The following is a 24,371-nucleotide window of genomic DNA, read 5'->3' on the forward strand; positions in this document are numbered from 1 at the left end:
GCAGTCTTCAGAGATGCGCTGATAGTGTGAACGGTGGCTGTGCTGCGGCTGGATTTTTTCCCCTATTACTGTTATTCTTGCCGGGAGAAATAGCGACGTGCATGCTAATGCGTAAGTCCTCTGACTGCAGCTGATAAGAGGGGCATGCGTCAAGGATATGTAGTCGCGCAAAACCGACGTTCGCAGAAAATTACATTACTGCAAAATCGCGGTCGTTCAAGTGATGGCTGCCATTATTTGCTGTTTCCAACAATAATGGCTCGAAATTTCGGCCACGAAGAAGCCGTTCTGTTTCCTGCGCATAGATCCACATTCCTGACTTAGCTCTTCACATCTGCACCCGATTCCGGCGTATCTTCTGGTAAGGTTATTCTGGTAAGGTTGTCTTGTAGGTTGGGGAGAGATTTCATGCATTGTGTGCAGCGCGGCTTGTCCCCTCGCTGCAGCAGGCCGCGTGTGACTATCCGCGTAATGTAGGACGCGAACACTTGACCGTTAACTTTTTTGGTCTCGTTTGACGAAATGGTGGCACCGTTACAGACTCCTTCGGTAGCTGCAACACTGCTTTTGGTCGAAAGGGCTTCATTACTGAACGGCAGTGTCACATGCTAAGAATTCAAGAACTGTATATAGACACCGTTCCAGTTACTGGTATTTATTTTAAAAAATTTTATTCTCTGTGTCGATGCCGCCCTGGAGCCGTGTAGGGGCCCCTTTTACCACGTTAACCGTGTTGCAGCTAATAATAACCACGACTGTATAATTCGCGCTACACCAGTTGCAAACTACGGCAAGCGAAGGCAGCGTAAGCGCTGTGTGCGAAGGTCACATCCATACTTGTAAAGTTCGGTACAGAATAGTGAAATCTAGGCCGGCCTATCGATTCGTATTTTTAAGTCATGACAAGAGCTTAAATTGAGAAGACTAGAAGTACCTTCCTGGAAAATGATAATAAATGGCATTTAATACCACTGTCCAACGACAATTACCTGCGTAACATCTGACACGGCTCCTAACGATGTCATCGAATCCAAGACAGAACTAAGGGTTTCCTCAGTCGTAGTAAAGACCCACATCATTCTTGATTTCAATAAATTTGCAGGATTGCTTTAGATACGTCCTATATAGTAAGTACAACATCGTGCCTCTTGTTGCTGTTGCTCGCTAAATGCGGTGAGATAGCGCTTCCGACGCGTGTTTTGTTTTCTCATCAGATTTCTGCTAAGCTTCGCTTAGCTGCTCACAGTTGTATAGCTCATTGAGACGAAATGTCATGTAGGTCACGATTTTAACGGTGCGCAGTGAAAACGGAACCGTAGTATCGTTTCCCGCGTTGTACATCTTGAATTTTGATGGTGCTGAGTTGAAGTGCATCGTTTTTCAGCATGTTGCTGCGTATCCACCTTCTTGGTGCGTAGAAGGCATTCATGAATAAGTTAATTCGAAAACTGCCACTAAGCTCGTGAAGGAGTGCGCGTTTGAAAATAAGTTCATAACGCGCACGCTCTATCTTTCTGTTATCTGGTGTGCTCAGTATTAATGTATAGTAATACTGAATGCAGTGTTGTAATACTTAATGTAGTGAGGGCATGTATTAGAAGTGATAATTTGTGCATAAGAATAATCAAGTGTTAATTAATGGGAATTCACACATCCCCCAGTCTCCTGGCTACGCCAATGTTCCAGATATTTGATATCGTAGACGATTAGCGAACGATGCTGCAGCGAAGGGCGTACAGTAAAACAGAGTCGCGTGATCGGGATGCCTAAGCGCTGTAAGAAGGCAGAGTCAAAAGATCACTTTGCTTTAGGGCGCTGAAAGTTCGCATTATGATTGGATGGCATCAACGGCGGATTATCAGTGGCAGAGAGTGAACGCCGCAGAAATGTAAGAAGGGCGAGCCCGTGGTGGCGCCATGTCCACTCGGTAAATTCCACCCATTTATTCATCTATACGTGCAGCTATACATATATCGTCCGCATTCGGAACCGTTGCAACATAAGGGGAAATATTTATTGTTGTTAAAGGTGCTTTTCGTGGCGCTAGAAGCGCGACGTGGGAGTGACGAGGCGCTAGAGATAAGCAGTTGTGTCCACGTTGTTAAGCAGGCTCCGCATGACCTCCTGCAGTGTGCTCGTGCGTTGCGTTTGCTCTTGTTCGGTCGTCGCAGGTCTCGGCCGCTATCGCAGTATAAGCAGCGGGCGATTTCGTTGTCCCCCTCTCTCATCCCCCGTGGCGTCGGCTTCTTGTAATTGACGCCAACAGCCGCGGGGTGAACGCTCTGGGACGCCTTTTCGTCGCGATATTATCGCGCTGGCTCACGTGCGAGACTCGCTACGCCCACCGTGTTAACGGTCGTCTCCCGCGCTTGCTGCACACGGGCGTGTACACATGTGCGCGTGCGGCCCACGTACAGTGCGCTTCCGCTCATTGTTTTTCGCTCTTCTTCCTACTCGATTAAACGAGGGGTGTTGCGCGGTTCCGTAGTCCCTGACGCTTCCAACTCGCGTCGTCTACTGTATTCACTCACCACCGAGGACTCCGGATGAGTTCGGCGCGTGTCACCGGAGCGAGAAGAGGCTTCGCTGTCTGCAAATTGGGGAGTAATTAACGGTAGTGGTTACAAGCTATATATTACAAAGCCGCGATTTGTTGCTTGAAGTGAGGACCGGAGCTTTGGGTTAACTGGCGTGGCTGTTTAGGCGACGTTCTTCTTTTTTTCTTTTTCGGACACTTGTCACATTTTGTTAAACCGGAGTCATCGTATCAGTGGTGCGATCTTGTTACAAAATAAACACGGAGGCGTGGCAGTACATCCAGCCGCACGTGACCGCACGCGATTGGTCAATGCAGAGCCGTGACGTCTGTCGCGGTTCAAATGGGCCATTCACGTGCGGTTGGATGTAATGCCACGCCTCCGTGTTTATTTGGAATGCGTACAAGATCGCACCACAAGAGTTCGTAATCTCTTTCACGTCGTTTCGACATTAGGCGCACAAGTGTCACTATTGCCTGTGTGCTGTAGTGTCACCTGAATCAGTCTGCGCCTTCAAATGGCGCCCGTGAATGCGTGGGCTTAATCCGCCCGAGCAGCGCATCAATTGAGGGTTGTTCCCATAGGGATTAGTGGATGTCACAAGTCCCTTCCTCGACGTTTGGAAAGATTGAAAAAAGCTGATTGTTATCTTGCACGTGTAGTTTAGGTTTTCTTTGTTTTCAGTTTTTCTTAGCTTCGTTGTCGGATTTCAATATCGTGAACGGGAATAGAGCAGGATGGCTCTATGAACGTTTTCTCCACGCATGTCCCAGCACTCTAGATAATGTCTTCCCCCGTTCGTGTTCGCGTGTAATCAATGGTGGGCATAAAATATATGCACATCCATATATAAGGCTACTCTGAATTGCAGTTCTTTTATTTATTTATTTATTTATTTATTTATTTATTTATTTATTTATTTATTTATTTATTTATTTATTTTTTTTTTTATTTTTTGCCGCCCGTGTATGTTCTCAGCGCTTCCACGTGCGCGAAAAAAAATGCGTTGTAATTTGAGCAAGCTGAAAATACATATAAACGGAAGCGGATGTAACGTGTGGTGTTTAATGTGTACTGGTCTAGTTATCCGTCAGGTATACAATATGTATACTGCTTGAGATTATGGTAACGATGACTCTGCTGGGTGCCTGCAATTTTTCTTGTGAGGTGGAGAAAAATTCTAATGTTATTCGCGCGTACCCTTCTGATCTCTCCGCCTGCAATGAGGCAGCATGAAATGGACCAGCACTTAGCGGGAGCGTGCTAGCTGCTGTTCGTTGGCGAAGGGTAAATGTTCGAGCGCTGCAACGCGGCAGCGCCTGTACAGAGCTCTTTTTCGAACATTATAGTTCCTTATACTTCACCTGGTGGTTCCATCATGGGCTCAGTAAGCACTAAGAGGCTGCTTAAAATCCGCTAGGCCTCTTCTGATCTTGCTGTAGTGCTGTCGTGTAGACGTACGCGCTCCTGACCAGCGCCGTCCTGAGTTAACTCGGCGCTTCACATGCATGTGCAAGTACACGCACGCACGCACGCACGCACGCACGCACGCACGCACGCACGCACGCACGCACGCACGCACGTGCATATATAGCTTGCTTTTTGTGTAGTGGTGGTCTTGCATATTCCATTAGCGGTCTTGAAACCTTTCTCCTGTACTCTCGACTGACGCTCTTCGTGTGCGAAATGGTCCCTCTGACGTGTCTAAACTGGCGCTGTAAGAAGGCACGAAATGGTGTGATATACACTTCACGCATATACTTGCGTATATCGTCGCCACCTCGTTTATGTGATCACAGGGAACTGCATCTGGCGCTGTTATATTGGGTTGGCGAAGCTCTGTGGGCAGGAAGTTGAGGTGCTCGCCCGTGCGAGCACCGCAACTTGTATATATGCTGCAGTGTTTCAGTATATTTGGTATCCTTTTAGTATAGTTTTCACTACGAATGACTTTCCTTTTTCGCTCATCTCATCTGCAATTATAAATGGGGCGCGATGGTAAGATGTATTTACGTAGAGAAGATAATGTGCCATTATGTCCTTAATTTTGAATACGTTAAAGAGGGAGGTATTTTAGCAACGCGTTCCCTCAATTTACTGTAATAAAAGTGCACTGTTCGGGAAGCGCAAGTTTTACAAAGGCGTGATGACTAACCGTTCCACTGCTTGCGAATTAGAGCAGCGTATTCCGTCTGACTAGCACTTTATTTGGCACTAGCTAGCGGATATAGCTCGTTTTCTGCGGCCTCCTCGCGACCACTTGGGCTCTCTGCTCATCAGCATTTGGGGGACGAATAGCTGGCGGCCATTCGGAAATTCGCACTACATTCTTTAGGAAATATTGTTCGAGGACTTTGTAAGGGAAGGGTGTTAAACGAAGCAGCAGCCGGGCAGCATGCCTTATTGGCTATATGTAATGAGTGAACAGGCATTTTGTAATTGCCTTTTGTGTGTTTCAATTAATGGCGTCTCTCGTATAACTATACCGCTGCGACAGAGAAATGCGTCCACCGTTGTTGCCCATGTAGCGTAGCATGTAGTCGCAAATATACTATAGCAAATATATATTTCTTCTTGTTGTCCAAGAAATGTAACGTAGCATAGTACATAGTCTCCTTGTGGTGCTCCATACATGTATAGCTAAAGCGAACGCGTGTTTGATCACTTGTTAGACACAACGTTAATTAGAACCAGCAGATAATAAAGCCAACAAAGAAAGTATAGGGGACGTTATTTGTAGTAATAATGCTGTAAGTGTGAAGAAATTAAAGTGGACGGAAAGACACCTTGCCGTCGGCAGGGACCGAATTACCGGCAACCTTCGAATAACGCGTCCGATGCTTAACCTCCCGTCCGCTTTGTCGCGTATATCTGTGCATCTTCTTTCGTCGAAGTTCAGGGGCAGAAGAAAGCTTGAAGCGATGAAAAATTCGTGAACACGGAATGTCGCTGGAGCCGACGTTTCGACAAGCGGACTTGTCTTCTTCAAGGTTGCAACTGCAGCTGCAAAGCAGTTGCAGTTGCAACCTTGACATCCCGTGTTGACACCCCGTGTTCATGAATTTTTTCACATCTTTTATGGGTATGACCAAGTGCGATGGCGGGTATATACGGACGATGTTTGCCTTTGCGTGACGTACTTCTGCAGGCTTTTGTTCGCTTCTTGCTGCCTTTCATTTTCTTTTAAAGTATATTGCGTTTAAAAGCTGATAACATCAAGAATATACCGCCTGTTGTCATAATTCTTTGCGAGTATAAATGCGCGGAAAGCGCCGGGACGCGTCACATGGCATTCGTGTGCATGATCGCCGTTATCAGATGTGTGCGCCTCCTGCTTTCATGACCTGTGTCGGGTCGATTGACTGGTATCGTTTAAACTCTGTTGCAGATATTTTGGCAAAGTATATTTCAGCAGTTAGGCACTCTTGTTGTCGCAGCCTGCTCACGACCACATGAATCAGGGCGGAAGAGCGGGCCGCCCTCCGTGGCAAATCAAAGTCGCAGTAGTCTTTTTTTTTAAAAGGGCTTTCAGTATAGGAGAGAGTTCGTTTAATTGAAAGATGTTAGGTATCACTTTCTTTTAAGCGAAATCGTATGGTGCCGCAGACGTGAATGATTTATGAAAATGATGTGCTGTCTAGTTACCGGTCATGTCGGCGCATCAGTTGACATATTCAGGCGTGAGGTTTCATATATGCATTGGCCTCGTAGTCGGTGGAGCACGGAGAGCCTGTCAAGACACGTTGGAAAGTGAAGGCTGTTACGAAATGCATTGCAGCTGCTCAGAAGGAAGATTGCATTTTGCCACTGCAACACCGCCATTCTGTCGCGTGGCGTTATAGGGGAGATAATTTTTCCGTAGAAGTAACCCATGGAAGTGTGTACGATTAATTTAATAACTGTTGGCGAATCTTGGCTGCTGCCGTATTTTTCGTGGATGCAGACACTGCTGTCAAAGAAGGCGTCTGTGTGATTGAAGCTATGGAGCGTGCAGCAGGGTGGATATGCTCTGTGGCTGTGCCGTTTTGTTTTTGTTTGTTCATGCTTGGGGCTGCCGCGGTAGGTATGCGCATCGTGTTCTCGTTTGACTCCTCTTTCTGTCAGCGCGGTGTCGTCTTCTGGCGTACTTAGCGTGACGAGCGCGTTCGATGCACCGGAGCAGAGACGGCGGCAGCCGCGCACTGTGTGGCTCGGGCTCAGCTGTTGTCTGTACGGTCGCGGCAGGAGCAACCGGGGAGCGCGTCTTCTCGGGCTGGCTGCTGCCGGCGTGCGCTTCCCCCGCTTCTTGATGGATGGTCGAGCGGCTTTTCCTCGTTCGGCTGTGGCCACGTGCCCGCGCCCAGGGACGGACGTCGCTACCGCAGCCAGAAATGGCATCCCGCGTTTTGTTGCGCGAGCGAGGGAAGGCGAGTGGCAGGCCAGTAAGGGGGAATGGGTGGGGGAGACTTTGAATTACCCGTTATATTACCGCGCTTAGGAATCTCCTGCACTCCTTCCCGTGCGTGCCTGTAGTCCGTGTACGCAGGGTTTTCGTAGTGCGAGTCCGCCGCCTTCTGTCTGCAGGGTCGGCTTTGTTAACGCTGCTCAAAAATCCGGCGTTTCTCAGCGGTGAAATTAGCGAATTCGCATCAGTGGCGTTGCAGAATCGTGTTCTCGGGAGGTGTACGCCATGATAACGAGGTGCAGTCTGTTTAACATCAATGGCCTTTGTAGATTACAGTTCTCTCGCAACACGTTCATTTCGTCCGCGCTGATATAGGTATGTCGTTTCTGCTGGAAAACTGTGCGAAAAAAAAAAAAAGGCATGCTTCGTTATTTTTCATGCGAATAACATTCTTGCGGAACGTTAAGGGAACCTAAATCGCGCAGATATATATAATTTCGTTCATTCAAAGCGAGGATGTCTTTCCGGCAGAGTCGATGCCTTCAGGTAGTATTCGAGGGCTTATTGGTCAGCTGTCCGCTCGTTAAAGGTTCGCGTGCTACGTGACGCCATCTGGCACAAAGAGTGTTCCACACTCGCCTTCATCGCTACGAGCGGCGCTGACGAACACTCCCAAGGTTTGCATGCACATAAATACCCGATAAGTGGACGGGGGTGCGACCGCCGCTGTGGCTCAGTTGGTAAGAGCATCGGGCGCGTAATCCGAAGGTCGCAGGTTCGGTCCCTGCCGGCGGCAAGTTGTTTTTTCGTCCACTTTACTTTCTTCACATCTGTATCACATTTATTACACTACACTTTAAGAAGTACAATTAACGTCCCCTATACCTTCCTTGGCTTCATTATCTGCTGGTTTTCATTAAGGTTGTGTCAAACACAGAAACGAGCCTTCGGAAATTCTCTTCCTTCCTTCATATATATAATGTGTGTGCGTGTGTCACGCGTCGTTCGATTGCGTGAGAAGGTACATCTGCCAAGTGAAGCAACACCTCGCCGCGGCGATTTTCGGAGCGGTAAGACACTTCGCTGCGTCTATTCTCCTCCTGTGTGCGCTTGCGCCGCCCCTACCGAGTGAGCACGATGTCGAGGCGTTTGCAGCACTCGCTGTGCCCAGCCTGGCTGCCGTGGGGCGAGTGCTCGAAAGGCGCGCCGTGCCCCACAGCGTCGTTCCTGGGCTTCCGAGGAGGGAACGACTGCTGCGCGCGACTTGCGTGGGTGCACGCGCCTGGCGGAGCCTCGCTGGGGCGTCGGTCACGCACGTGACGCCGCACATCCGGCGGGAATATCTACATCGGGTTTGGGGCGGGAATGGCTCGCGCGGGCTCGTGGCAAACGTCCCTTGCCCGCTCCTCATCACTCGCGGTTGCATTGGGAGAGTGCAGAGGAGGCTGTCATACAGGAGGGCAGGGGTGCGAATGCGTGCGGAACGATCGAGAAAAATCACTTTACATTCTGCTCTGCTGCTGCCCTTCGCGATCCCGTGTGGGTGTGAAATGCCTCCCGCCGCTCCGTTGCGCTTTCTTTCATCTCTACCCTGGCTCCTAACGTGTGGGTTTACGGGCCGGGCACTTCTGTGGAGGTCAAAGCAGAATATGCTTGTCTTTCTTTTTCTTTTTTAACCGTACGTAGCTCAAGATGTTCGCTATACAGTGCTTATACAGGGGCGGGCAGTGAGGCGAGATGCTGGTGTTTGCTTTGTCTGCCTTATTACTCGCACATATGTGTCCAAGAGTGACGGCCTGTCTGAAGTTTGCAGAAAATTCACTTCGAGAGATGACGCCGAGCGGATTAACCAAGCGAAGTTTGCAAGGCGCTTGCAAGTCGAGAAAGGAAAAAAAAAAAAAGAAACAGCAGCAGCGCATATAAAATGGAAGCTTGGAAGACGCTGGCGCGAGCCACCGTCTGCGCTAAATCCGAGAAAGCTCACCAAGCTTATAGCTGTTTCGAAAACTTTGCTGCGAGCTACAGCATGTCGTAAGACGAATCGTGACTGACGTGTGTTCAGTGCGATGCTGCACGCGCAAACTTGAGCAGCACGCATATTCTCCTCGACAACTTCTTTTGGTTTTATGCAGTTTTCATTGAACGCTCGCCGGGCACCTTAACGATCGTGATGCGCCAGCTGCACTTTATATAGGAAATCGCGCGCGCATTGCGTTCCGGAGGCGTGAGAACGGTGTGATGTGAAGGCGGCGAAATTTTGGCTTCCATTATTCCGCTGTATCAAAGCTGTCCCCGTTTGCCTAAGAGAGCCAGCTTCTTTTTTTTTTTTTTGTCCATTTTGTCCGCCTCCAGTGTGTAATCCATGACTTGCTCTGCTACGTAGAAGTTTGAGAAATCAGGCTAGGCGGGTATAGACGGGCAGTGATTACGGCCTCTGGAGCCTGCAGCTCGAGAGCAATCGCCGGCGGTATGGCGGTAACAGTGGGGCGGCCGGCCGCCTTGCTTTACGAAAGCAGGGCGGAATGGAAAGCCGTGTTGTGGTCTCTTTTTCGTCGCCGGCTTGCCTTTGAGTATGCTGTCAGGAAAATCACAATCGCCCTGTGAACCCCTTTATTCATGACCCGTTGCTGATTCTTTGATCACCCCCTTTCAGTGTGGTGCGCATTGATTGGCAGCGCTCTGCGCTCGCTGCGCTATTGTGTACGATTATGCCCTGCCCCGTGACAGATGCCTTATAACCTGTTCCCCACCCTTCCATCATTTTTTTTTTTGCCTTTTTGTCGGGAAGTGCGAGCTCCTGTGTGTCAGCGCGATTGGCATGCAGTTGATATCATGCAGGCCATATTCATGGTTCGTGAACAATTGAAACGCACTTGCTAATTTTGAGCCCGGACAACGAAAAGATCATTTGTCCGAGGAAGGGGCCAAATGTTTAGCATATATAAACTTCTTATTTTCATGGCACTAGTTATAGTAGGGAAAACACCAACATCCTTTATTCAACGCCCGTTGAATAAAGGATGTTGAACTTTTCTAGCGGTTATCGTACATTTACAAACACAAATAAAATTTCAAGCACCTTTTTTTATGAAAGAACCTCGGTAGAGCCGAAGAACCGTGCACCCGCTAATTCAATTAATTTCGGGGGTTTGGCGTGCAAAGTTCCGATGTGATTATGAGACACAACGCCGATCTGCAGAAAGAACGCATCGAAGGCTAAATAAAATAATCGCTGAAGTTTTAGCTGAATGAAAATCACTGCGTACCAAATGGCGTATATGTGCGTACGACTGAATCTGCGGACTTTCTTCCAGAAAGCTGCCGTAGCGCGCGCGCGCACGCACGCGCGCGCGCGCACGCGCACGCGCACACACACACACACACACACACACACACACACACACACACACACACACACACACACACACACACACACACACACACACACACACACACACACACACACACACACACACACACACACACTCTCTTGCTTGTGCCAAAATCAGTGGCGCAGCATTCAAAAGAAATATCCCGCCTGATTTCACGTTCGTGGTCAAACGTATACTTTTCACCAATCACTACAAAGCGAGTGGATTCGTTTGAAAAAGTAATGCCAGCGGAGAGACGGCAGTAAAAAGAATAAGAACATTGCTCCTAACCGCATCGCAAGCGCTGTGTAGCAGGTGAAATAGTAATGTGAGAAGGCGCACATTTGGGGTGTTCGCCGCTCTGTAGTATATAGCGTACGCGGAAAAGAGACATAAATAATCTATACACCTTCTTTGTGCTGCTTGTGCCCTATGATTCGGTAGCACGGGCGCTAGAAAATGAGCTTCTGTGTCGGCGCGTTCTGGTGTCCCGGCTTTTCGTTCTTCCCCCATTCTTCCCTCTAGACAGGGGAGCTTCTGCCTTTGTGCTCGGCGCTTGCTCGAAGGAAGACTGAATTATGGATCCTGTGGCTGGCCAGCTCGTGTAGCATGGGTGCTGACAAATTGGAAAGACACGTCGCTTTTGTTCTCCATCATAAAGTTGACTTTCGAGAGTGGTCATCCTATCGTCGCGGTGAAAGAAGGGATGAAAAAAAAAAAAAAAACCTAATCCCGAGCGGCGCTCTTCGTCAAAAACGGAAATGAAATTGAACGGGTCGGGACAAAGCTTCGTCGGAGTCGGTTGAACGAGGCCTCGAAGCAACGCTATAGCCGAGGTAGTCAGATAGTATAGTGTTAAAATACAGTTCTTAAAGGTGTGGTCGTTTATAGTCTCTCTTATTATAAAAGATAATGTTACTAATCACGTCGCATTCGGTTTAAGTGTTGAGTAAAAGTTAGGTTTGCCGCTCCTTATTTCTTGCGAGCGACACACTGTGTTATGCTGAGGTCTACACAGTATAAACCCGCTGGTCTAAAGTAAAACCGGAAGCTGACGACGACCTATATAGGATATTCGGGCGAGCAGTGCTGAAGAGCTAACTCTGGCGTTAACGCTTAAAATGAACATAAAAAAGAAAGAACGAAATTGCGTGCTCGACACACCGCTAAAATGCCTGGTCAATGAAAACCAGCAATCTGCTGGTTTTCATTGAGGCTGTGTCAAAGAAGCGAGCCCTCAAAAAATTCCCTTCATCGGTCAACGGATGAGCGGTACGCGCTATGCGTACATGAGAAATGTGCGTTTTGTAATGTGTGAATCTTTAAGAGGAGCTAATAAGAGGAGCTTGCTTCGGAGAATATTTGTCTGATTTTCTATATGTTCGTTCAAGCTCGTTTGCTATAGTTGCAGTTTTGTATGTACGTGGTGAATGTGGTTGAGTGCGCCTGTTTTCGAACCTTAGGACTACATTGTTTGGAATTTCACTAGGTATACATAAGTGTGCTTGCATATCACGCAAGCTTAGAGGCATGTTTTTTTTTTTATTTCACTAATACTTAGGATAAGAATGTTTGCATGCAAACGTGCAACATAGGCCTGAAATTGATGAACCAGGAAGATTTACGCTACAGTAGGCGCGTATATACGCTGCGAACTAAATCTGTATGTATAGCTTCAAATACCAAATGCTCCTGTGCCTCCCTTATTCGCCCGCAGGTTCAAAAGATTGCGCGATTCCTCGATTTATATCTGACGATCTGTATTCAGGACGTTATGTGGACCCTGAGTCGGCGCAGCGGGCGCTGGCAACTCGCGCATTTATGCGACGCGTCTTCAACCAGTTGCATGTCGAGGGCGTTGCGGGGATTACGTGCTTGCATGCTGCGAACGGAGTCGCGGTGCAGTGTAAAATAAAGACTGCGAAAAATATTCTTCAATATTTCGCAGAATTTAACAACGAAAGCTATACAACGAATGTTCGAGAATATTTTTGTTCACTCTAAAGGCATAGCTTTAACATATTTGTGAGGTCATATATATGTATTCTCTTCGTGGGAAATTTCTGTGTGCTAAGTTCGTTGCAACACCATGGAATTTTTTTTCTTTACGATACTTTCGCCTTTGCAAGCGCCGTCTTTTATATTTATTGTACTAATTATTCGGGTATGAAAGATACTTTGGCGTTTTATTACTTTTTTTTTTGAAAAACGTTTTACGTATTCATTGTTGTAAACCATTTCTGGTGATCTTGAGCCCGTGTAATTAACTCAAATATTTTCTCATGCAGCTGCCACGGAATATTAGCGGAAAAGTCAATTGCCCTGTACAGGGGAGGCTATATGTAAGTGGCAAGCTGGCAGGCAACTTGACCGGGGCTTAGGCGCTGTCTGTGCGGTCGTTTCATGCGTGCGGATGTTTTTGGCACGCAGTATATCAACGAAAATAATTTACTGACATAGTTGACACTCCTTCTCCGTCTCTTTCTTCATAAAAAAGCGTATGAATTCAGTTGGAGCGTCGCCTGCATTTTATTCCCAGCAACTTCGTGCTATCGGTTGACGCGAAAATCCATTGACAGAAAAAAAAAAACGCAAAAGAAAAAACAGAATTGTAATGCGTCGTTTCGATGATTTATCGTTTTCAATGCAACGCGGTGGTTTACACGGCAGCCAAGGCAGAACTTGCTCTCGTAAGTATGAACTTGCGGTGTTTATTTTGCTATAAACCATTTTCAGTTACTTCTAACATTCCGAGTTTTGTTTCGTCTGGCAACATAAAGGCGCACTCACCGAAATTTTGGTGGAATCTTTGCTAAGTTACTTAACCCTCTTAGTTCAAGAGAAATGGAAGAAAAAAAAAAAAACAAACAAGATGTGACAGCAAAACTCTCTTGCTTCAAGAAAAACGCCATTCCCACATAGCGTAGCGAACGCTCGCGTTTTTCTTTTTTTTTTGCATGTATGTGACGCGAATAAGTCTGAAATATTGCCCTCGTTCTGCTCTGCTTTGCGGCATAACAACGCCTACAGCCTACTTCGTGAGAGATGGGCTGAAAAAAATATCACACTGAGCCCTGGAGGGCGCACGCGGTGCTTAACTTCATCGCCGCCAGAGTACCTTGTTATCCCATTTCTTCGTTCTTTTGTGTGTCTCTCTTTCCTGCGTGGGGTAGTGTTGCCGGGCAACTGTAACGCGGGTAACTGAATTTCTCCGTATTTTGAGAGCAGTGACACAAAGAACCAGAGTGTGCGAATGTGAAAAAAAATGCAAAGAAAAAGAAAAAGGAGCGTTGTTGATCAAATACCGCGTTTAAAGAATGAAGTTAAATAGCGGGAGGGGAGGTAGTGACTGCTTCTCCCTCTCCGAACGAAGTGCAAGCGCAGTAATCGAATGAGCGTCGGCGGATTAATGGGAATGTTGTGGAAAATAAAGAGTACGCTTGGTAGGCGGGGGGGGGGGGGGGGGGGGAGAGGAGGAGGCTTAGGTTTTCGGGAGAACAGATAGAACCCCTACGGCACAGGGGTTGGAGGAAGAGCGCCCAGTCGGTCAGAGCAACGCTGACGTGCTCGTCGCGTTCGTACTACGCATGCGCGCGCGTACAAAAAAAAAAAAAAAACAAAAATCATGAGCCATTTTACTTTGTGAAGGTCACTAGCGAAGTTGTGTAGCACACGACATAATCCAGTTAACAAAACGGCCGGAAGCGCACCAAGACAGTTTCATGTAAATCATGCCGTACATGACATACATGTCATGATTGTCATGTTACCACGTGCCATTTGTGTCCGTCGTACAGTCACGTAATGAAATACCAATTTTGGTGTATACCAAGCTCGCGAACCGGCCGCGAGCGCAACATGAGCGTGGCATGTAAATCATGTTGCACGTGAAATGCATGTCATGATTGTCATGTTACCACCTGCCATTAATGCTCGTCGCACAGTCACGTCACGCAATACCAATTTTGGTGTGTATCAAGCTAGCGAAACGGCCGCGAGCGCACCATGAGCGTGGCATGGAAATCATGCTGCACATGAAATACATGTCATGATTTTCATGTTACCACCTGTGGTTTATGTTCTTCATACAGTCACGTCACGCAATACGAAATTTGGTACATGTCAAGATAGCAAAACGGCCGCAAGCGCACCATGAGCGGGGCATGTATGTCATGACGCGCATGACATGCAAGTCATGATTTTCATGTTACCACGTATTCGCCCTACATAAATGCTTCGTCGTACCAATTTTGGTATATATCCATACAATTACACGGCCGCGAGCGCCCCGAGACCATGTCATGTAAATCATGCTGTACATGACATGCGCGTCATGATTTACATGATAGGACCTGTCAGTTATGTTTGTCATACAATCTTGCCACGCCATACCAATTTTGTTATATATCAAGTTAACGCAAAAGCAACCAAGACCGTGTCATGTAAATCACGCCGTTCATGACATGCATGCCATGATTTTCATGTTATGACCTATCGTTAATCTTCGTCATACAGACATGTTGTGCCATACCAATTTTGGTATACGTGCCTTTAACGAAACGGCCAGGAGAGCACAAAGTCGTAGGCGGCCAGATATACGCTCAACGTCGCAGAAGTTCGCTAAGAAATGCTTCGCATTTAAAATACCAGAAACGTGCCGCTGTTTCTACGACGACTTCCACCCCCTGCACGCCGAAAAAAGGCGCGCTTGTGGCGGCGAGCGCGTGCGGAGGACGAGATGGCGCGAGGGGCCGGCGGGAGGAGCGGGAGCAGGCACGAGCATAAGCCGTGGCTGTAGGCCGGGATCCGAGCTCCAATTTGGGAAGGCGCCCCCTAACAATGGGGCCGCCTGTGTTGGCAATCGCGTGTGAACTGTGTCGGCTCGCTCGCCGCCGCCCGAGAAGCAAGAAGGATCAGTCGACTCTTCCATCCCCGCCGAACGCGTTCTCTTGCACGCCCTCGGTCTCTCCCGTAGCGTTGCTCGCCATCGTGTGCGCGCCTCTGCCCATCGTTGTGAGCATTCGTCTTCCTTTTGCTGGGTCGCCTTTGGCGAGCTTGTTACCTCGAGATGCGCCATAGAGGTGCTGCGTTTTTCTTTTTTCCTCACACGTCAACGATGACAGTTTTTTTCTCTCTCACCGTCGCGTGTATTGTGTGTTTCGGTAGACGCGATGTGCGCAATCTGTGGGCGTATAGGGCTTCTTGAAAATGCAGTAGCTGGTGACAGCTTGTCGCGCGCGAGTCGCGGAATAGCTATCCATTGGCAGACGCGTTCGTTGAGATTTCGCGTGAAGATTTCACGCATGCGCATATATGGCACTTTAATGCGTGAAATTTTGTGCACGATCTTGCGTCTTGAGGGGAGACCTCACTGATGAGAATGCTGGCAACTCTCGTCAACATTTGTCATTGAGTAGCACTTGCTGTTTTTTTCTGGCCGCTTCTTGGTTACTGCGATCTGGGGTTCAGGTAATAAATAACACGAGTCAATAGCATTGTCTCGAACTCTGATGTATTATCTGCGTCCGTCCTTGACGTAATACTTTGCCATCACTGGAAGGAAACTTGTCCAGTTGACTGTAGTGTTAGGTTGCCTATAACTCTACTTATCAAATCTGGGCGTGCGCAAGCTGGTAACGTTTCTGGACGAAATTCCAAGATTTAATGGGTCCAAGTTTTACGTCTACGTCTATTTTGGCTAGTCCACTGTGACCTCACTCATTTTAGTTCTTCATGATCGCCAACATGCTCGTACTTCACGCCATGGTTCCCTGACCATGTGCGCATATTTTTTATTGAATCCATTTGCATCAGATAAAATAGGAGTATCGTCTTTCCTTTTCTTTCTTTGTTTTCATCTGTTTCCTCTTCCGCCCGTGCCACCCACGTGCTTGTTTCTGAGTGACATTATTGTGCCTTATCGGAGACTTGCGCGAGTGTATGCAACTATTTCTTTATCATCCACAGCTCGCGAATGACCGGCCCTGGTGAAATCGTATATTAGGAGGGCCGCACTGACAAGCGAAGAAGTTCGAATGAAAAATGTTTAGGATAGAATCGTTACACTAGAGAGTCTTAGAAGATTAACGTGCCCTGAGTGTTAAGAATCGCGAAACGCCGGGCGTACAAGAAAAAAAAAAAAGGGTCTACAGTAAAGTTTTCGTCTCTCTCTTTCTCTCTATTATAGACAGTCTTTATAAAAATATCTGTTATACACTGTCTCTGTGTGCCGTCGCGGTACATTTTTAAAAAGCAAGCGCGACCGCTCATTGCGTAGGCGCAAGTCGTATATGAGAATCCGTGTTCATTACTGCGTTTGCCGAGTACGGTTCGCGCGGATTGAAACGCGATATCAAACGTTTTAGCATAACGACTGGCATGCGCAGTCGCTACGAATGTGACCTTTGAGTGTATGTTGACTCTGATGTAAACATTTCAGTCGAAATTTCAGCGATACGACACGAGCGGAAGATGATGGAAATGAAAGTACGTGCATTGCTTAGCCCTAAATTGTGGCGTTTCACGGCGTGAGTACTGTCAGCGCCTCCTCTATTTTAGAGGAGGCGCTGGTACTCTACATTTCGCGGTGAATTCATCGTTTATGTACGAATCGCACGCTCGGCAGCTTTCACCTCGTCGATATGTGGGACTCTTATTCATGGAAAGTGTCTGCCGGTTCACCTGCACTTTTCGTCATGTCGCTGCGGTCTTGTTCGAAAACGTTCGCGCGTGTGGCGAAAACGAAACGGATTTTTTTCGCCGGGGCGCGATCATTTGTAGTGGCTTGGCTCGTCCGCGAGCCCCACGTTGGCCGTACTCGCTGCTCGAACAGAATTGCATCAGAGGTAGCCGGCAGTGCGCTCGCGCCAATTGGTCCCCCAGTTGCCTCGCTATAGTGTCCTGGTACCAATGAAAGCGCCGTTTGAGGCTTGTGAACCAATCGACGAGCGCTGCGTTGCTCGGCTCGGAACTGCTAGCGGCTGATCAGAAGACAGAAAGGGGGGTACCTATATTGCCTATATATCCTTAGTCGCCTCAGATTATGGTCCTACGAAGCCGGGCTCGCTGCGTCGTCAAGACGACTGGGGGCGTTTCGGTGCTTTTTTGTTTCCATTTGAACTTCGTGCGTTTCTTCACTCGGTTGGCTTTCGCCTTCATTACTCGTTTTAACTCAGTCCGCACTTTCGAGCACTAGGAAGAGAGCCGACGGTGACTTTCTTTTTCTGCCTGCCGTGTTCTTACCTCTCGACCGTTTTCGGCGCTTCTAGAAGCCTCGTTTTCGGCACATCGTTCTGAGAAATGGAGTTGTAATGACTTCGTCGCCTTCGGACCGGTTTCGTCTGATAGCGCCTTCTTATCGTTTCTTACGAGCGCCGTGCGGCTTATTGCGTTATCCAGCGCAGACTAATTGGGAAAGGACTTGCTTTTACGACCGAGCGTTTTGCCACTGGCTCATGTTCTTCAATCCGCGAACGGTATGTAATCGACTGTGAGCCCACGGGGAATGCCGTTTTGCTCTATTCTTTGATTTCTTTCGAACAATCTCGACTGAGCGCTGCTCCGCTAAAATATGCCTTAGAAATACATTTCAACGCGAATGTATCATACGTTTATAGTACGAGCGAGAGATCAGTCCCATATGTATGACGTAAATTCTTGAGCGTGCTGACAGGAGGTATTTTAACTCGTAATGTCTCTGGGTGGGAAAAGCATTTAGATATTGTGGCTCTTAGCGGCTATACTATATGTGTAGTGATGGCGAAACATGTTGAAGGCATACGCCGAGATAAAAATGCCTTCTCGCATTGCTGTGCCATAATTACGCACTTCCCGCATTTTCGGTATATTTCGGCGAGCATTACAGGACGAGCTTGAAGGACAGTGCTCTTCTGGCGTCATCCGCGAAGCTGCTAGATGCACTTCTTCCTGTCATTGCGGGCTTTTGTTTCTAAAAAAAAAAAAAAAAAGACTAGCATGCCACTGGTAGTCGAAGCACTCGTTTAACATTCGTCTTATATATGACGAATTAAATTAAAATAGGGATTGTCGCACCAAAAGTTTTCGTCGTACAACTACAGTCGGTTGCAACTTAACAAAAATGTAAGCTCTGCCTACAGTGTCTCATAGCGCTCATTGCTGTATAAAACACTCTCGGGAAACGGCGCGCCGGAGAAACGCGATTTGCTAGCGGATAAGACCGCTGGTGCCAAGGTCGAGCTACCTTTTTTTCTGATACTATTGCGGCGAAACCACTCTGTTGACGTCTTGTCGTGACGTAAACACCATGGATGTCATGGTATTTTCACTGGTGGTGTTCTTTTTGCGGGGAAACGGTCATACGCGAGCTGCTAAAGTTTCTGCAGGCTGTTTATTTAGTTTTAATCGTAAATGCGATGTGAATGCGTTTTGATGAGGACAACTACTTTCCCTCCACCGATGGTTGCAACGAAGGCTGTGACGTCACAAGGAGTAATAGCTGCTTCGACATTGTGAAAGCGGCGCCTGCCAGCCGTGCCTCACTGTTTCCTTTCGTCTACTGTCGTCCGGGCGTGCCGCATCTACACTTGGGCAAGACTGACCCCTTTATTGTTTCAAAGCTGCAACGTACCGTAACCTCGTTCGATTTTATATTGTTTTTATTAATCTGATGTCTGGCCTTTGTTTCACTGCTTTCCCAACTTTCTTTCGTACCGTGTTGTATAATATCGCTTGTCGCGTCTTGCTTCCTGCAGCTTGCCAAAACCTGAGCTAGTGCGTGGAAAGGGTTAGGGGAAAGGCACGTGTACGGGTCTCTCTGCTCAGGCTGATCCACGAGCGCCCCGCCATCCGCCGCGCTTGTGCCCGGTGGGTTTTGCTGCGCTTGATTGATGCGTGCCCTGCGGAGGGCGTGTGTATTCTGCGAGCTCAATTTTCCCGAATGAGCTCGCGGCTTCGCACTTCTCTTTCTTCCTTCGTCTTCCACTTTGGCTCTCGCCTTCGGTGAGCTCCTGGGACGAATCTGCCATTGATCGCGTACGCGCTCCGCCTGCCACTCACTGCAGCTGGTGCCGCTAGCACACACTCTGATCCTCGTGCGCCTCCTCCATCGCAGCTGTACGATGCTGGCGCTTCGGTTTACGATACTCCCCTTTTGTCCTTTCCTTTTTATTCGTCTTTCTTGTTTGCCCCTACTTTCGTTAGGAGAGCGTGACGTCCCGTCCCTCTCGTGCATGGCTAATACTATAAGGTGACATGGCTACCAATTAGAGCTTTTAGGAGAAGGAAGAAAGAACGCTGGTGGCCGCTCCGGTTTGTTTCTTTTCTACGGTCGCTCGTGTCTGTTGGCTGAGTGGCCACACGTCGCGTGACAAGTAGATCCGAAAGCGCCGGTTTACTCGTTGCTTTAATGGCAGCCTTGCGTGTGGGGACATTCTTTCACCAAACGCCCCTATATCTTCATATGGGTGTGTTTGACGAATGGCGCTTTAGCAATCGCGTGTTATAGCTTCTGCTTGTCGCAGCTGAAGTTGTCCTCGATGTAAAGCTGCACTCTAAGAAAAGAGCGCGTAAAAAGGGTGTCTTTTTGCCCCACAACGGTAATCATCTATCTCGCGTGCCTTCCTTGCATTATCAGCAAGAGTCCAGGTACTTCCTGGTCACGCACGGCATGCGCGTTATCAGCGTGACTCAGCGTTCATGATAGGAAAAGTGGCGAGCACAGAGTTTTCTAGGAAGCAAACGCAAGCGAGCCAGGTGACGATTACTGTTGTGAAACAAAGACACCCTTTTTACTCAGTCGTATTTTAGAGTTTAATTCCCTATTACGAGTTGCAATCGGTGGGGCTGAGTTTAAAATGCAGTCTTAATTATGTAGCGGCACGTAAACCCTCTCTTACAACCGCACGTTTTCTGCGTTCCGTTACCGTTGGGACGCTTCGAATACTGCCGCCAGACTCTGGGCTACGTTTGACACACAGTACGTTTGATCTTAGATTTTGCGCCTCTATACGCAGTGACATTGCATGCGTCACAATTTTGTGGGTGTTTCACTGTGTCGAGAGAACACGCGCACAACCCTCCACGGTGGTGTAGTGGCTATGGTGATCGACTGCTGAACCGAAGGTCGCGGGATCGAATCCCGACCGCGAAGGCCACATTTTCGATGGAGGCGAAAATGCTTCAGGCCCGTTAAAGGTGCACGTTAAAGGTTCAGGTGCACGTTCAGGTGCACGTTAAAGAACCCCAGGTGGTCGAAATTTCCGGAGCCCTCCACTACGGCGTCCCTCATAATCGCATCGTGGTTTTGGGACGTTAAACCCCACAATGATTGTTAGAACACACGGACAACGACTATAGCTCACGCTCTACGTCGGAGTTGTCAGGGCCGTAATGTCATCGCAGATTCTCATGCCTCGCGGCGTCCTGGTTTTTTGACATCCTTCCTTCCTTTTTAGTTTTTCAGTTACCTGCGTTCGCGCTTCACTTAAAACAGTAGTAAAAAAGAAGCCTCTTGTCTCGCTCCATTTGGTCGCAGTTCTGGCTTTGCGTTTGTCATGCTTGGCTGAACGGGGGTTGCATTGGACATGTCACGCGACATTCTTCCTTTTATATCGACAAAGAGTGAGGGGGGTAAAAAAGAAGCCGTGCCCGTAGCGACAATATCACTCTCATTTGCGTTCCGCCATTATTCACTCTCATTAGGGTCAGCCGTTTATAATAGTTTTCGCGGGAGCCTATAGTCGCAATGCTGTTGTGCTGTTGAGCTCCTATGTTCAAATTCAAATTCTTTATTTTTTTCCAAATACATTTGGAATGGGTTCCAGGGCTAAAAGCTGCGGTCTGCAGCTTGACAGAGGCCCGGAAACCAAAAACACAAGGCAAGGCTTGACATCGAGGCACACGTGGCGCCCGTCCTTGGTGCACATACTAAATCATGAGCAGTAACATGTCAGCAGCTAAACATCGTTGAAGTAATATGCCATCAGAATAGCTAACTGTGAAATTTGTGAATAGCGAACAAAACGTTGAGCCGCATTGTTTTTACATAGAAAACAGCAACGTTACAGTAATAAATATAGAACTAAAGGTGATACCGAAATGTAGCTTAATTATACAAAAGAAGAAAAAAAAAACATATTGAAAAGAGAAAAATAACCACAGTTTACATCTATATAAACACATGCGCATGCATACATATGCACATATACGCATCTGTACAAATTTAGATACACATGTAGAATACATAGGAAAAAAAATTCACTGCATGAAACACGCATGCATGCACATAAATGCACACATACACATCTTTACAAACATAGATACACATGTACAATACATAGGAAAAATATTCACTGCATGAAACACAACAACGTGAAGCACAAATGAAGACTGAGCGAGGTAGCTACTAAATTTATGCCGAACATAATGTATATATTTCATTAGGAATTGTTTTTGCTTGTTGCTTAATGATAAGTACTCATATTGATGATTTTAAAATTATTTGACGTAGTGAAGTTAACGTGGCTTTCCCTATATCTTTGTATCGATTAAGAATTGATGGCAGGTTGTGTTTCAAGGACTGCAGTTTATAAAAAGTACGGAAACGCGGTATTAACCATAAGTCAGTGGAGCGTGTGCGAGGATTACTGCATGTACTGCTGAAGCAATGCAATTGAGGTGATAAAATGCTTGATAGCGGGCGAAGACACATAAAATGAACGCATAATACGAAATGCATACATCTGATTTATTTTCATAATGTACGACTCGAAATAATGTTACAGGTTCGGTGCCTGTCGTGATGGCCGCATTTATATAAAGACGAAATAAAAAAAAAAGTTAACATTCGTGCATTTATATTGAGGTGCGTGTGAAAGAGCCTCAGGTAATTAAAATTAATCCGGAGTTCCCCACTATCGCACATAGTCCTCAATCAGATCGCAGCATGCACGGAAGGTAACAGAATTTTTTCAATGCACTTATAGTTCCTGCTCATGTGTTTTGATTTTTTTAACATGAAAGTGTTTTATGCCGGGGTCCACCACGGCTCCACTGACGTATTTCCGTCACGGATATGATGTTGTAAAATATAAAGACGAACAGTTGGCAAAGAAAAAAAAACAAGAAAAAGTTCCGTCACCGAGAGTCGAACTTAGGGCTAAAGTTGTTGCTTGGGCGAGTTGGTACGACATATTGGAGGGAAACAGCGCGAAACACGAAGGCAGCGCTGTTGTTTGTGTCCTTCTCTCTGCCTGGTCCTTCGTCTTTCGCGCTGTTTCCCTCCAATACGAACTTACGGCCCCTCGCTCCGCATCGCGGGGTGCGAAACGATTTGGCCACAGTCGGCACGTTCTTTGCCATGCTAACGGCAAGCTATTTATATACACCATTTGCCGGTGGCTGTACTCGGAGATCGGTGGTACATCAGCGTGTTTTCGTTATCACTAGAGAGATGGCGCAAAGGGCTCCAAGAGCGCGCTCTAGAGGTCGTCGACCCACGCGGACGAGCGCGCGCCTCTACAGGGCGTGGTCTTTCGTGCGCGGGCTTATCTCGTGATGGCGGTGGTTTGTACGTCTTGTGCTCTCACCGCAAGTTTGCGTCGAGAGCGCGAAGGTCACTTCGCTCACTACAGCGGCCGCTTTTGCGAAAGGAGCGCGCTGCTCATACAGAAATGTTACAACTGTGACAGTTTGCGCTCATCCTGTGTATGTTCGTTCCGTGCGCCCTTTCTGCTTGAGCTGCGCGTTGCAAGTTTCGAGCTGCTTGCCGTTCTTCGCGTGACATTACAATTTGTTGCTGTAGCATTCATTCCTTCGCGCTTGGGGCGAAAGAATACACAACAAACGCTCAATTACGTCTGTGAAGACACGTTTCACTTTCGTGTTATACCGATTCCTATGACAGGGGGATCAGCCATGTTTCCCTGCTACCATTGCCTACAAACGTGTGCTTGTACGCTCTCGCTCTAATAGTGTTTCATCTGTGAACGAAACTGCGCGAAAAGACCAAGAAACACTGCATGCGAAAGGCAAATACAGCGCTCTGCGTGGCAGTTTGCCGTTTAGCCTTGCTTTCCTTCCGTGCTGTTTCGTCAAAAGATGTTGCCTTACCGATTAGCTCATATTCAAAACTGTACTGGTTTAGATCAGATCCTTCATACGTCGCACCTCGGTTTGCTGCCTTCGAAATCTTGTAGGAACTCAACACGCTCGCGCCGCCCAATGCTGTCGATCGTTCTATAGCGAAACTTTGCTAGCTTTTTTCTGGTTTGTATAAGAGCCTTGGCCTGAGGAAGTTAACTGCTGCAGCATCGCCACATTCTGATGTGTAGATCACTCCTCGATGACTGTCACTCGTTGCATCTCGTAACCCAGACTACGTCCCTCAATTTTGTGTGCTTGTTTTACGAAGAAGCAATGCCTGCAGCAGAATTCATGTGTTACACGGACATGCATTGCGCGTGTATCTACCGGCGAACACAGTGTGCCACTTTACAGAGAGGTATATGTGGGCCCGGCAGCGTTTTTAATGGCACTGTGCGGTGCGATGCATTCCGTCGTAGTATGTAGTCAGGAGTGTGCCGTGAGTGAGTGTGCTGGTTATTAAGAGGGAACCCGGAAATCTTCAAAGTTCCCGCTGCACGGTTTCTCGCCGTGGCTGTTCGCGGCCAGAAAACACACGGCGTGCACACCGTTTGTTCAACGTTGGCAAAGGTTGCAACCTGCATCCGGTATGAGACTGCGGGCACCACGCGGATGTAGGGAGACAGAGAGAGTTTCGGACGAATTTGGTGCTGTCGCTTCTGCGACTTGTCAAGAGCAGTGCACACTTCGTAGCGATTGTCCGCACTCGTTTGCAGTGTATGGCTACACTATATACCACACTCGGGCGTGCATGTGGCGTCGGTGCCTGCGAGGCCCCAGATAAAACGGGTTTCAAGGGACCGCATTGTGGCAGGAACGGAGAGACCCCTGCAATGGACGACGTGTGGAGCGAGGACGCCTTCGTGGAGCGTTCGAATCGCGACCAGAGAAGGAGCGAAAAAAGCAAAGTGAAAGTATGCGGTTCTTCCGCTGCTGCACGCGTAGTACTGAATAATG

At 47.8% G+C, this 24,371-nt stretch overlaps 1 protein-coding gene and 1 non-coding gene across 3 annotated transcripts in view; both read left to right on the plus strand.

Annotated features, from left to right (window-relative positions):
* The window catches only part of LOC119401689 (PH and SEC7 domain-containing protein), a 279,260-nt gene that overhangs the window by 41,095 nt on the left and 213,794 nt on the right, over window positions 1-24,371 (plus strand). The window lies entirely within an intron of this gene.
* On the plus strand, window positions 7,644-7,717 carry Trnat-cgu (transfer RNA threonine (anticodon CGU)). The gene has a single exon. It is a non-coding gene; the product is annotated as a tRNA-Thr (tRNA).

The sequence above is a fragment of the Rhipicephalus sanguineus genome, chromosome 1 (assembly GCF_013339695.2).
Source record: "Rhipicephalus sanguineus isolate Rsan-2018 chromosome 1, BIME_Rsan_1.4, whole genome shotgun sequence".
In the NCBI taxonomy this organism is placed as follows: Eukaryota; Metazoa; Arthropoda; class Arachnida; order Ixodida; family Ixodidae; genus Rhipicephalus; species Rhipicephalus sanguineus.